Source organism: Equus quagga, chromosome 4 (assembly GCF_021613505.1).
Source record: "Equus quagga isolate Etosha38 chromosome 4, UCLA_HA_Equagga_1.0, whole genome shotgun sequence".
In the NCBI taxonomy this organism is placed as follows: domain Eukaryota; kingdom Metazoa; phylum Chordata; class Mammalia; order Perissodactyla; family Equidae; genus Equus; species Equus quagga.
Window position 1 is genome coordinate 25,679,146 of NC_060270.1, and position 15,941 is coordinate 25,695,086.

The 15,941-nt window shown below is 33.9% G+C and overlaps 1 protein-coding gene across 5 annotated transcripts in view; it reads right to left on the reverse strand.

Annotated features, from left to right (window-relative positions):
* ZNF148 (zinc finger protein 148) overlaps positions 1 to 15,941 on the reverse strand; it is a 120,372-nt gene that overhangs the window by 79,615 nt on the left and 24,816 nt on the right. For all 5 annotated transcript variants that reach the window (XM_046658782.1, XM_046658777.1, XM_046658780.1 and 2 more), the window contains exon 2: positions 6,985 to 7,065. The gene's annotated coding sequence lies outside the window, so the exon portion shown is untranslated. The remainder of the gene's footprint in view (positions 1 to 6,984; positions 7,066 to 15,941) is intronic.

Consider the following 15,941-nt stretch of genomic DNA (forward strand, 5'->3'; position numbering starts at 1 on the left):
AATAAAAACAAAGAACATATGCTATACATAAGGGGAAAACTTCCTGACATGAAGTATTTCTGAGCAAAGTAACAGACTAAAGAGTTTATGGAATTTCCTACCATGAAGGTCTTTAAAAATTCTAGACTCCTATCTAGCAAGAATAGCTCATACATACTCCTTTCACTGGAAGCTTGGAGACCAGATGATATATGAAACACCCTATGATTTTATATCAGTTTTCACAACGGTACAACGGTAGGAAGAATAGTCTTTCTCATCTAGAATAAACCAGTAATAATTCCACTTTTGAACTTCAGAAAGTATAATACTAATTCACTTTTTAAAATATTTCAACATTGTACCTATATTTTTAAAAAGTTTAAATTCTGATGGAGCTATTCACCCCTCAGTACCCTTTCATTTCAGAATTTTCCTGGATAATCATGCATGTCTATTTTTGCAGATAAACTTTTGTCCAAAATAAAATTTACTTTTTTCCAACAGGATTATATTATACATAAACAACAGTGAAATGACAACACTAACAATAACCTGGGGGGTGGGGGAGGCAATCACAATCCAGAGTTACTCCAATATATCATCTAAAATGCCTAATTGTCAACAATAAATTATGAGGTGTACAAAAAAAAAGAAAACGTAACCCATATTAATGAAAAATAGCAGTCACTACAGTTTCTGAGTATCCTCAGACACTGGTTTAAGCAACAAAGATTTTAAAACATCTATTATTAATACATTAAAAGAAAAGAATAACCCATCTTTTAAATTTTTTAATTATGACAATAATCAGCAAATAAGAGATTCTCAATAAAGGTACAGAAATTATGCAGAAGAACCACATGGAAATTCTGAAGTTGAAGAATATAGTAACTAAACAAAAAATTTAATAGAAGAGCTCAACAGCAGATTCAAGATGGCAGAAGAAAAATCAATGACCTTGAAGACACATCAGTAGAAATTATCTGATCTCAAGAATAGAGAGAAAAAAGGTTGAAGAAAATTGAACAGACCCTCAGAGACCAACTTACCAACATTTCTGGAGTCCCAGGAGAAGAGAGAGAGAGAGAGAGCAGGAAAAACTATTTTTTTAATAAAATATCAGCCAAAAACTTCCCAAATGTCATTTTTTTAAAAGAAATCAAATCTACAGATCTTAGTAGTTCAGTGAATCTCCAGTAGGATAAATACATAGAGACCCACACCTAGGCACATCACAGTCAAACTGCTGAAAGCAAACACAAAAAGAAAAATCTTGCGAGCATGAAAAGAAAAATTACTCAGTATGTGTAGGGAACCACCACCAAGATTAACAGCCAACTTTCAATCAGAAACAACAGAGGCCAGAACATGGTGGAATCACATATCCAAAGTGCTGAAAGAAAAAAGCTGTCAACTCAGAAGGCAGCAAAATTATCCTTCAAAAACGAAGGCATAATAAAGATAGTCTCAGATAAACAAAGACTGAAAGAAATTTTTGCTAGCAGACCTGCCTTACAAAAAGTACTAAAGGAAGTCCATGAAGCTGAAAGGAAATGACACCAGGCTCAAATACACAGCAAAAAGGGAAGAGCACCAGAAATGATAAATGTGGGAGCTAAACTAAAAAACTCTATAAATATATTTTTCTCATTTCTTCTCTTAATATCTTTAAAAGACATAAAGATGTACAAAGCAACGATTTTAACACTATATTGCTAGCTTTACAGCATATATAGATGTAATATTTCTAACAATACAGCACAACAGGGGAGGGAGAAAATGGAGCTATATTGGAGCAAAGTTTCTATGTTTTACTGATATTGAGTAGTGTTGATATTAAGCAGGTTGTTAAAATGCATAATTGTAAATCCTACAGCACCTACAAAGAAAATATGTTAAATTATATTTAGCAAAAAAAAAAAGGAGTAATTAATAGGGCACACTAAAAAATATTTAACACAAAAGGAGGTAGTAAAGGAGGCAGAGAGCAATATAAAACAGATGGCAAAATGGCAAACATAAATTCAACCATACCCATAATTAAATGTGAATGGTCTAAACAGCCCAACGGAAAGGCAGAGACTGTCAGACTGGACAAAAAAACAAGATTCAACCGTACACTGTCAACAAGAGATGCACTTTACACTCAAGATTGAAAGTAAAAAGGTGAAAAAGGATACACTATGGAAACAGTAACCATAAGAAAGCTGGAGTGGATATATGAATATCAGACCAAATAGACTTTAAGACAAATATTACTGGAGACACAGAAAGATATTTCATAACGATAAAGAGTCAATAAACCAGGGAGATATTATAACAATTATAAATGTTTATGTACCTAAAAACAGAGCCCTAAAATAACAAAGCAATAACTAACAATATTGAAAAGAAAATAGAAAATTTAACAATTATTGTTGGAGATTTTAATACTCAACTCTAAATAACTGATAGAGTAACTAGACAGAAAATTATAAAAGATATAGAAAACCTGAACCACACTCTATCAACCAGCTAGACCTAACTGGCACACACAGAAAATTCCAGCAAACAACAGAATACACATTGTTTTCAAGCACGCACAGAACATTCTCCAGGACAGACCAAATACTAGGCCATAAAACAAATCTCATAAATTTAAAAGGAGTGAAGTCATACAAAGTATATTCTCCAACCACAACAAAATTAAATTAGATCTCAAATAAATTAGAAACTGAAAAATCCTCAAGTGCTTGGAAATTAAACTTCACACTTCTAAATAATGTATGGGTCAAAAAAGAAATTAAAAGAGAATATTTTTAACTGAATGAAAACAAAAACAAACATAAAATTTATGGGATGCAGCTAAAGCAGTACCTAGAAGGAAAGTTATAACTTTAAATATATATTTGAAAAAAAGAAGAGTCTCAAATCAGTAACATGAGCCTCCACCTTAATAAGCCAGAAAAAGAGCAAACTAAACCCTGAAGCAAGCTGAAAAAAAGGGAATAAGGATTAGAGCAGAAATGAAATACAAAACAGAAAAATAGAGAAAAACCCAGTTCTTTTAAAAAGATCAACAAAATTAACAAACTTTTAGATAGACTGACCAAGAACAAAGAGAAAAAAACACAAATTATCAAAATCAGAAATGAAAGATGGGACATTACCACTGACCCCACAAAAATTAAGAGAATTATAAGGGAAGGAATATTATAAACAAATTAATGCCAACAAATCAGACAACTTTCATGAAATGGACAAATTCCTAAAAAGACAATAATATTATCAAAACTGACTAAACAGGAAATATAAAAATCTAAATATAACAAATAAACAAACTGAATTAGTATTTAAAAATCTCCCCACAAAGACCAGGCCCAAATGGCTTCATGGATGAATTCCATCAAACATTTAAGGAAGAAATACCAATCCTTCACAGACTCCTTCACAAAACAGGAAGAGAATATACTTTGCAACTCAATCTATGAAACTAGAGTTACTTTGATACCAAAGTCAGACAAAGAGATCACATGAAAACTACACACCAATGTTTCTCATAAACAGATGCAAAAATCCTTACAAAATATTAGCAAACTGAATGTACCAACATATAAAAAGGCCTATACACCATGACCAAGCAGGATTTATCCTATGAATGCAAAGGTGGTTTAACATCTGAAAATCAGTTAATATAATAATACATTATATGAAAACAATAAAGGACAAAGCCACATGGTTATCTCAATAAACACAAAAGACATACCTGACAAAATTCAACACCCATTCATGATAAAAACTCTCAACAAACCAAGATTAGAAGAGAACGTCCTCAATCTAATAAAAAGTATCAACAAAAACCCACAACTGACATGACACTTCATGGTTAAACACTGAACACTTTCCTCCTGAAAATCAGGATGTCCATTTTCACCACTTTCATTCAACATTGTACTGAAGGTTCTAGCTAGTAAAATAAAGCACGCATAAATAAATAAATAAAGAAACTAAAGGCATCCAGATTAGAAAAGAAATAAAACTGTCTTTATTCTCTACCGATACGATCCCATATTAGAAATTTCCCAATGAATCCACAAAAACCTAGGAGAATAAACGACTTTAGCAAGGTCGCAGATATCAGATCAATAAACAAAAATCAACTGTATTTCCATAATGGAATGACAGCTTTACAGCATATCTTCCTATCAAAAATTTGAATTGATCCTAATTTTCTTTCTTATCCATCAGCAGTTTCAAAATTTTCCTCAAGTAGATTGCTACCAGATATTTTCTTTTTTAGTTGTTATTCTGAACGCATACCTTTTCTTCCTTTATTAGTCCAAATGTCTATTATTTGTATAAAAAAATTATTTATGTATATTAATTTTATAAGCAGTTCCTTTACTGAATTCTTTTAATACTGTTTGTTTTGTTAGTGCCATCGAGTCAATTCTGACTCCCAGCAACCCTGTGTACAGGAGATCGAACCCTACATGGCCTTTTTGTGCCATCCTCTCACTTTCTGGTGCTCTATCAGACAACACTCCACTGCTATTCATAGAGTTTTCATGGCCAATTTTTTCACAAGTGTGTGGCCAGGTTCTTCTTTCTAGTCCGTCTAGTCTGAAAGCTCCGCTGAAACCTGTCCACCATGGTGACCCCGCTGACGTTTGAAATCCCAGTGGCACAGCTTTCAGCATCACAGCAACATGCAGCTGCCACAATATGACAACCAACAGACGGGTGCTGGGATTCCCTGACCAGGAAACAAACCCGGGTCACAGTGGTGAGAATGCCAAATCTTAACCAGCAGACTACCATCTTGTAATACTATCAGTCCAAAAATAGTCAAGTAGATGAATTAAACAGAACTGATTTCAGAAACAGGCCCCCCCAAAACATGGAAATTTAGTATATGATAAATGTGACATTTCAAATACGTAAAAAAAAAAAAAAAAAAAGAATCATTCAATAATTGGAATGAGGACAACTGGTTGGCTACCTGGAAAAAAGTAAAGCTGGATCTCTACATTTACTGCTTATACCAAATATATTCAATATAAATCAAGATTTTAAACAATTTAAACCATAAAAAGTAACAGAAAACCTGCATAAGATTTTTTAAGGTAGCACAGTTCACTGAATCTAAAACTACCAATCTTAAGATACGAAATTATTTTATGTATCACTAAGAAAGAAAATAACAATGTCAAACTATGACAAGCCAGCGATTCATGTCATTCAGAGATTTTATAATGTGGAGGAAAAAGTGAGTCCTACAATCAATGGCGAAGACCTTTCAAACCTCACAAAGAAATCCCACCCCCACTCTTAGCCATGAAGAAAAAGATCGCTAAACTCAACCATAAAAAGTGAAAACTTCTACTGCGGGCCCCATGGTCCAGTGGTTAAGTTTGCGTGCTCCACTTCGGTGGCCCAGGGTTTCGCCAGTTCAAATCAGGGGCATAGACATGGCACTGCTCATCAAGCCATGCTGAGGTGGCATCCCACATGCCACAACTAGAAGGACCCACAACTAAAAATACACAACTATGTACTGGGGGGCTTTGGGGAGAAAAAGGCAAAAATAAAATCTTTAAAAAAAAAAAGTTAAAACTTCCATAAGGCAAAAACAGAATCAAAACATAAGCAAAAGTTGAGTGAAAATAATTTGCCTAACAAATGATAAGCACATGATCAAAGAGATCACTGAAAATATATACATGGCCAGTACTCATAGAAAAAATGCTCAAACTCACTCATAAGGAAATTTTGAAAAGTAATGCTAAACAACAAAAAACTGATAAATATTAAAAAGTGTGACACTAGCTACTGTTGTCAAAGAGATAAAGAAATCCCCATTTTCCTACACTACTGATATTGGGGCAATCTTTTTAGTTATGCAATTTATCCACCAAATTACTAAATATATACACTTTTTGGCACAACAATTTTTCCCTTCTGAATTTATACTGCAGATATATTTTAAAATATGTGCAAAGACGTATCCAAGAATATTCATTACATTGTCATTTATTACAGCAGAAAAACCCTAACAACCTAAATATCTGTAAATAGGTAGTTAGTTAAAATAATTACGTACATCCAAATATTGGAATACTACACAGAATGAAATAAGAAGGAACAATATGCAAAGACACAGAAGTTAACAACAAAAAGACGTTGCTAAACAATATGTATGGTGTGATCCCATTTGTGTAAAGATTATGTAAATACAGGTATACACACAAATGTTTGCATATGTATAGAAAATGTCTGGAAGGATACACACACATACACACACACAAATGTTAACAGTGAATGGGAATGGGGAGTCTTTTTTTTAACCTTATAACATTCTCTACTACTCATGTGTACTCCTCTTATAACAAACCTGGGTAAGGACTGAGAAATGTTAAACATGACAATTGCCAGAAAATGTGGAAAAAGAGGGAAATCTTGGAAAATGGCCACTAAAACTGCTAACAGTTTCACATTCTCACTTTAAAAGAATTCTCAAAACAAGTGAAGTTTACAAGAAATTTTAGAATTTTTATGATCATTAATTGATATGAGAATATGTGCCACTGACAGATACGTAAATACTCTGAAAATTGTTAAATATTTTTCTTTCACTTTGTTTGAAAGATAAAAGCACAGGTCTCATATATGTACCAACATAGGCCAACAAGAAAGGATCACCTGTCTTCTTAAAATAAGGGAACTGTGGCCCAAAAAAGAGACATGCAAGTAACCTACTTAAGTGACAAGAAAATGGTCTTCATCCTATAAAACTAAAAACATTAATTCCTTTCAATGTACAGATGTTCATATCTACAGAGTGATATCATGTTACGTATATTTAATACTCATGGTATATACAAGTGAGAATTAAAAGGAAAAGGGATTGTCCAGTAAATGCAGAGTACCACCCAACACTTGTGATAGGTGTGCTCATGTTCAAGCACATGGGGATCTATTACAGGTAAAAATTAAAGATTGAATAAAACAGTGTTAAATTACCTCTATAAAATATGCCAGGCAAATGCCCATCCTGCCAGATCACTTGGCTGAATTTCCAAGCTGTTGATTCCTCTCTCTACCCTACAAAAGTACAAAAATACAAGTTATCCCCCCAAAAATCAAGATTAGACGTATTCTTAAAGTCAAGTAAAATAGCTCTATCTAAATATGCTAAATCTAACAAAATTATTTCCATGGTAGACACTGTTGGATTAAATAAAATTAGTAGCAACTAACACTCAGTTCAACCATAACGACCCATCAGTATGACAAAGATAAGAAATGATCCAGACACGAACCGGACTTTTCCAAATTTAACTTCTAGTTGAGAATTAAGACGTTTAAAATCAGGGCAATAACCTAGAATTATCTTAAACAACTTAAAATAGGAAACAGGGTACGAACTGTATTTCATTAAAATCATATGTTGATACTCTCTATTACTCAAATAATACTTGATGAATATTTCCTGATGAAATCCCACAGAACATTTCCCTCAGCTCAAAAGTCTAAATATATAAGAAGACAGTTACTGAAAATACAAAAATATTAAGTATTTAAAATTTTCAAGGTAAAGGTATTTATTTAATAAGACTAAAACGGTCCACAGATATTTTGTAAATGTCATGCTGTAATCAACCTTTCAGCAGAGACTAGTAGGGGACATTAACAGCCCATGTTGATATTGCATTGATATTGGACATACAACATTTTCTTCGTGTAACTAGGATACTTTTTCCTGGTATATGAAATAGAAGTAATGAAGACTCAAAGCTGAAATTTTATTAGAAACAAAGAATAGGCCAAATATAATTTTTTATTCAGAAATAACAAAGCATTTTATATAACAGCCCTGACACATTTTTAGGGCTCAATAAATAACTTACAAATCAATAAAAGCTATAAATGTAAAAGCAGAACAATTAATCTTTAGAAAATAACCAAATATATTAATTCAAATTTGTGTTTACATAATTTTATCAAGGAGTTACAAACAGTACCTTTCTGATAATTCAGCATTTTCTAGTCCTTAGCCAGTCAGTAGCTTTGTTACTAAACTAGTTACAAACAAAAAATCTCTTTTAAAATAACTTCCTTCTACTAAGCTCTTAACTGCCTCACAGTTTTGTTCCCAAACATTCTAAAGAGCAAATATGCCATTCCTTTCAATTACGTAAAAGCATTTTTAAATATCTACTTCTATTGCGATAGTATAAAAAAAGATAAAAGCTGTAAAACTCCACTATTATGGTAGACATTATTAAAAACGGGTAAAGTGAAACTGTATCTGCACTACACTACTATTCACTATTCTATGTTCTTTACTGTATTCAACTTTTAGAATTTGTAACAGATTTGCAGGAACAGAGTAAAGGTGAACAGAAAAAGCATGGCAAAGTCTATATACAGTACAGGAAATAAAAATGTCTTCAAATTAGACATTTTAGTATTACATTATGACTCTTCTTAAAAGTTGACTGGAAATACATAGTCCACAATCAAGACATTATTACAATATATCATCACATAATATGGTAACATCTACAGACTGGACAAATGTTTTTGAAATGTTAATATCCTGTTGAACACATTTTCACAAAAAGCCTACTCACCTTCTTGCATCACCTTTTATTGAAAGCCCTAAATTAAGCCTGTCATACATCAAAGAATATAACTAGATACGTTCAAAGAGAAGGAAACAAAAATAAATAGTGAAGCAAGAAGGGAAAGGAAACATGCCTCTCTCCCACATACACACCCCCCACACACATGAAATCATAGAACCTCAAAGTCTCAATCTATAAACAGAAATTCTGGAATATCTTTCCCAGCACCACCTTTCCTCTACACCATGGCAACCCACAACTTCCCCTAACTCACCTGCCACATAACCTCTGTTTTTGGAACCCTAATTAATTTAACCTCATCTACCAATTTCATTCCTCCTTCCAAGTCTCTCTCCTCCTTTCTCCTCTCCCTCTCCTCTCCACCAAGAACCCACCGAGCTAGAAACTAAGATCCCATAAGCACAAAAAGAAAAGTATAAAGTTACCTGACAACCCAACCACCCAATGGTCAGTTAAGACGTTCTTCTTTCCCTGCCTGACTCTCCTACTTCAGGAGTTACTGAATATTTCTGCTTAGCAATTCCTCTGATTTAAGACTTTTGCTGGCTAATTAGTCCCTCATTATAATCACTTATGTAGACATAAACAGTCAGTTAAGACTAAAAATATATATTAAGAAAGGAAATAAATGAAATATTTTGTAGAGGCTATTAGCTACTGTCCTTCCATTATTTGGTTTTGATAGATTGGCAGAATTCCAATATATTTACCAGCAGGTGGTCTGATTCATTAAGTCAACATCTTTGATCACCTGATATGTACATACAACACACTACCTAAGATTCCTAGACATGCATAGCGTCTCTGTCCAGAGGAGCTCATAATTTCACAAGGATGGTTAAGTACACATACAACAATGTTTGTGATGATAATGTAATGTGATAGCTGCTCTAAGTTTAAGCAATTTATCATAGAAAAATCAAAAGCAGGGATCAATTAATTCTCCCTTTGCTACCTTTCCAAAAGAAAAGGAAGAAGTGATCTTTTAATACTGATTCTAGATTCAAGAATGCAATGAATATATGTTCTGGAGTTTGCTTAGTAGTGTTCCTAGGACTTTGCAGGTATTAATTCACTTAATACAAACAACAAACCTGAGAGATTGGTGCTATTATTATTCACATTTTACAGAAGAGAAAACTGAAGGGTTAAGCAACTTACCAAAGGCTATAAAACTACTAAGTGGCAGAACTAAAGTCCTTATAATGATCTACAAGGCCCTCTACAACCTATCATGCTATCCCGGTACCCCCACCCTCCCCCCATCTTTCGGATCTAATCCTCTATACTCTCCCCCTTGTTCATTTCACTCTGACATTCTGACACACTGACCTGACCTCCTTATCTTCCAGCATGCTACCGCCTCAGGGCCTACTGCACTGGTGGTTCCTGGGCCTGAACACTCTTCTCTCAGAGATCCTCATAACTAAATCCTTTACCCACTTAAAGTCTTTGCTCACTTATCAACTTGTTAAAGAGGCTCTTTCCTGCCATGGTATTTAAAACTATAACCTGCCCCCACACAGATTCACCCAATCCCCCTTTCATCTGTTATGCATTTTCCATTGTACTTACCACCTCTTAACATATTACATAACCTACTTATTTATGATGTTTACAGTTTTTCTGCCCCGAACTATAATCTCCAAGGGCAGGAATTTTTCTTTTGTTCACAGATACATCTCAAGTGCCTAAAACAGCGCTTGAACATAGTTGATACTTAATATTTTTTAAATAATTAAAGCTGAACTACAACCCAAAAAATCAAGCTCTAGAAGCATAACCACCACACAAGACTCTGTCTCAATTATAGAATCACAGATAACAAAACTAAGGCACCTAGAAACATCACATTATCCGAATGAAAGAGCAGAACCGGGTATCGAAACCAGCCTACCGGGGTTTTAGCAACATTACCCCTCAGCTTGGAAATTTTCCTAAAGCGGCTCAAAGGTCTCAACAATAAAGAGATCCAACCTACTGATGAGTCTACTATAAACTTTATGAAACATTGTTACCAAACAGAAAACAATAATTCTTAGCAATGTAAACACTAGTTTAACCCTACCTAACATAATTTCCAGTCTTTGTTTTAAAAGAATGCCAATAAATTTCAAGAGTACTCTTAGAAAAACTATAAAAACTGCATGCACTTTACAATAAATAGGAAGAGGTTCTTTAGTTTTTTTTTTCAAATATTTCATACTCTTCATGTTGGTTCTAAGAACCTAGATAACGTCTCCCTCATAAAGTATTTTCAAAGGATATCTTTATGTTATTTGCAGGGTGTACTTTCAGTCTACCAAATTGTTTCAAATGTCATCTTTGCCTAGAAAAGATTGCAAAAGATGAAGTTTTATGAATAATTGTCTCAATAATCCAGAAGAAACCCCCACAAAAATTGTCAAGAATATGAATTTCTAAGGCAATAAATAAAATTTAATATAAAAAGGAATCTAATCAAAACATAACCATTTTATAGTTATTTCATTATACCATGTACCTTAAGGTTACTTCCAAGTACAACCGTTCTAGAAAAGCCATGCATTGATAAAGAACACAATTCTCATTTAACTAAGATTACCTTTTTTAAAGCCCCATTTTTAAAGTTTCATTGAAATGTGTATGCTTACAAATGTTTGACTGTTTATGCTCCCATAGGCACTGCCTAATAAAAAGGCTACCTAAGCCCTTAAACGTAGTCAAGAAAAGCCCAAAGCAATGGAAGAATAAAACATAGCAAACATGAGGGCATAAAAATCTGAAATAAAAAATGCTTCAAGTCCTTTAGCATCTTTTAACTAGATCAGGCTTTCAGTAATTAGTCAAATCCAACTTTTACACTAGTTCTTCCTTTTGTGATTTAATGATGTTTTCTGAATGATGTTTAACTGCTTTGAAAATTAAAGTTACTAGAATTTTCTCTATCTAAATGATGGTCTAACGGTCTACTTTTCATGACCAGATCTATCCCAGGGAGGAATGACACCCCAACAAATTCAACCAACCACCCCAGAAACTGCACTATACAGGTCTTTCTAGAATATTTTTAGGCATTTCTAATTTCACCAAAAATCAAGCCAAAATCTTATAAACTTCGCTATTAATGTAGTTAATCCACTTAGTTGAGAAAGAAAATCCTACAAAGGAGTAATGAAATTCTTAAAAGATAGTTGACAAAAGTAAGTAAAATAAAGCCACCAAGTGAAAAATTTCACCTGCCCTTGACCTTTTCAAATCACTTAACCAGTAAACATTTGTCAAACAAGAAACCGACCGCCTACCCACATTAGAAAACACAATAGTAAGTATTTTTATAAATTTCTTAAGACTATAAACCTCTAACGAGATAGAATTAACCTTTAAATCACCTGCCATGGGGAGACACCTTCCAAAAAATAACCTTATCACAGTGGGGATAACAAACTATCAAGCAACTATGTAATCCTTCCGCAAATTTACTAATAGAAATTAGTTTCTAATGTCAGTGAGCCACTAAAGGAAAAGCTGCTTTACTTTTACATGAATTTTTACTGAATACACATTAATTTTGTAAATAATCATAAAATATTTTGCACTATGATTATCAACATCACTCAGGCAAATTTTCAAATGATCTCCTCAAAGATGTCACAAGCATACTCTGATAAAGTACTTCAGTTTACAAATTGCTTTCACATGCCACATTTCATTTGACCTCCTACAATTACCTGGGCAGGTACTATTGTTTGCCTCTGTTCCATAGATGATGAAACTGAGGTTCAAGAGGTTAACTACCCAAGGCTACATAACACCTAAGTGTCAAGGCAAAGACTTGAACCAGATCCTCTGTCTCCTAACAAATGTCTATTCTAACTTAGAACCACAGGAAAAGGTCATTCCCAAGTTAAAATATATTTACTGTTACTCTCAGCAATGTCCTGGGAGTCAAAAAAAAAAAATCTTTGAAGTAAGTATAACATCAATGAACATAAAATCTGACATTAAAATGCTATCTACAATAATAGTTAACATGTAAATAAATAGAGAAAATTAAATTCAACTGATATTTATAAGAAAAATTATTCTACCATGTTAACAAAGGGAACCCTAGGAAAGATTATAGGAATACCCATTTAAAAATTAAAGTTTATTTAAATTTGACTTTTTACAGTATCAATTCTTTGTGAACAAAAACATAGTGTTAAAAGATTATTAAAAAATAAGAGGGAATTGGAATTATTTTAATATGAAATATAAATACTCTCATTTAAGAACTTGTAAATGATCCATAAAAAGCCAGTTTATCTTTTGAGAGTTTTTACCTTATTCAACACTAGAGTCAATCATTCCTATCTCCTCTTCTAGAATACATGCCCAGAATTACACTAGGCACTAGATATAATGTAGAGATGTCGCCACACATAAAAGAAATCATTTTTAATCTGATTGGGAAACTGAGATTTGCCATCAGAGTCAATCTGAAAACACCTCAAGAAGTGGGTGCAAAGGAGTCCAGCAATTTCTCCATAACTGAACTAGCTGTATTAAGTTTGAACAATTCATGAAAAATGTTTGTAATGAGATTATTTTTTTAAAAAGTAGAAGTCAATTTACCAAGTTAACTCAGTATTTAGAAACACCAGTTTCTACTAATGTAGAATGGACATTTTCTTATTTGAGGCCAATGTATTCTATTAGAAAACTAGAGAATGTAAAAGCAGGACATTTTATCTTGTCTTTCCTTTTCAACCTATGAATTAGAAACAGATTAAATTGGCTGCATAATACAAAGATTTTCAATATTGTTTTGAAAAATGTTTATTAATATTAAAATACAATTATATATTACTGGAATTATTAAACATCTTAAATATAAATAATCTATTAAACAAAGAAATCTTTAAAGACAATACCCAGAATTCATAACCTCATTTTAATTAACTACACATCAAAATTCTGTTTATGTGATAAATGCCTAGTAAATAGAACGCATTTATTCCTTGATATCCTTTTCAACTGGTTATGACTGACCTCCCAAAAACTTCCTAGGTGTCCAACACTGTGGTTTATAACTGAAGCAGACATTTATATAGTGCTTAAAAGTGTATAAGCATATATCCATATACCACTATTTTCAAAGCTGAAATAACCCACAAGATGGAGATGATGCAGGTTCACAAAAACTAAGGGACTTGAACTTCCAGTCTAGGTAAGATGACATAGGTCTGTTTTTCCCTACCCCTCCTTACTAAGCACAACTATAAACCATAGAAATAACATAGGAGACAACCAAAGGAAAATTCTGGAAAGTACTAAGAAGGCAGCAAACTAGTTTGGGACTCCAGTACTGGAAAAACAAAAGAGCAACAGGGTGTTTTTCGTCCCTACACCCAACAGAAGAAGGCAACCCAGACTGGCATTTCCCAACCATCAATTTAGCAAAAGAAAGCAGACCAGAGAGTCACATTCCTCCCTCAAATTAAATGGGAATCTCTCTGCAATATCAGGCAAGGCAGATCAACTGGAAGGCTGGCCAACAAAGACTAAGGGAAGCAACTCTCCCTTCCCTGCCTGACCTGAGACTCCTGTTTTCTACCTAGAGGTAAGTGGGCAAAACTAAGGGACCTAGACAGAGCAAGCAGCTCAGTCTGAGCCAAGACTCTCCTCCCTCACTCAGGGCTGTGAAGACAGAGAAGAATGGGGCAGGGGGGATACCAGTAGGAGGATCCCACCACAATCCTCTCCCAGTAAGAGAAACCCATAAGCTTGGCATGGGAAAATCCCTTCTGCTGCTTCAGGCAGCACCAGCAAGGACCAGTGGGAGTCTCAGCAGAATGAGATAAATCAAGCTGACCACAAAGGCTGTGAAAATTAAACCGCCACTGGAACCACAGCCCACAAAAGTGGGCCAAGATTTGTATGCTAAACCTAAACAGGGTGACTGCTAAAACAAAAAATGTAAATAGGGCCCAGAGGCTCCCAACATAATAGGTAAAATGAAAATTACCCAAGAAAATAACAACATGATTGAGAAAAGATAATCAACTAAGGCCAACAGAGAGATGAATCTAACGTTAGAATCATTTGATAATGGAATCATTTGATAAAGCAACTATAACAAAAATGTTTCAGCAATCAATTTTACATTCTCTTGAAACAAGTGAAAAAGTAGAAAATCTCAGCAAAGAAACAGAAGTTTTAAAAAAAAAGCAAAGAGCTAAAAAGTACAACAGAAAATTTTAAAACTTGCTGGATAGGCTCAATACAAACATGGAGATGACAGGGAAGTGAATCATTGAACTGACGACAGAAAAACAGAACTCACCCAATCTGAACAACAGAGAAAACAGACTGAAAAAAACTAACAGAGTCTTGGGAAGTGTGGAGCAATAACAAAAGAGCCAACATTCATATCACTGGAGCCCCAGAAAGAAAGGAGATAGAGAGGGGGCCTGAAATAGTGTTTCAAGAAATGATGGCTGAAAACTTCTCAAATGTGGTAAATGCAAACTTACAGATCCAAAAAACTGAACCAACTCAAAACAAAGTAAATCCAAAGAAATTCTACACCAAGACACATCATAATTAAATGTTCAAAAACTAAAGACAACGAAAAAACTTTGAAGGCAGCCAGATAGAAATAATATATCACCTATAATGGAACAACGATTCAAACAACACCAGATTTCTCACCTGAAATCAGAGACCAAAAAAAGCAGCAGAGTATTTTTTTAATACTAGAAAAAAAGAGAACTGCCAACCAAGAATTCTATACCCAATGTAATTATTCTTCTGGAATTCCTTAGTCGGTTCAGGCTGCTATAACAAAATACCACAGAATGAGTGGCTTATAAACAACAGAAATTAACTTCTCACAGTTCTAGAAGGCTGGAAGTCCAAGATCAGGGTGCCAGCATGGTCAGGTAAAGGCCCTCTTCCAGGCTGCAACTTCTCTTTGTATCCTCACATGGCAGAAAAGGGGCAAGTGAGCTCTCTCTGGCCTCTTTTATAACAGCACTAATCCCATTTGTGAGAGCTTCCCACTCATGACCTAATAACCTCCCAAAGACCTCAACTCCTAATGCCATCATATTGGGCATTAGGATTTCAACACATGAATTTTAGGGGAATACATTCAGACCTCAGCAAGGGACAAAGGGAAACTTTGTAAAAGCATTCTCAAAAGAAGAAAAACTAAAAGAATGTGTCACTAGCAGCCCAACACATAAAGACTGGCTGTACAACATTTCCCAAACAACAGGAAGAACAGAAATATAGGTATACACAACATACTATCATTTCCATCATTAGTCTTATAGATCATACTTGATGATTGAAACAAAAATT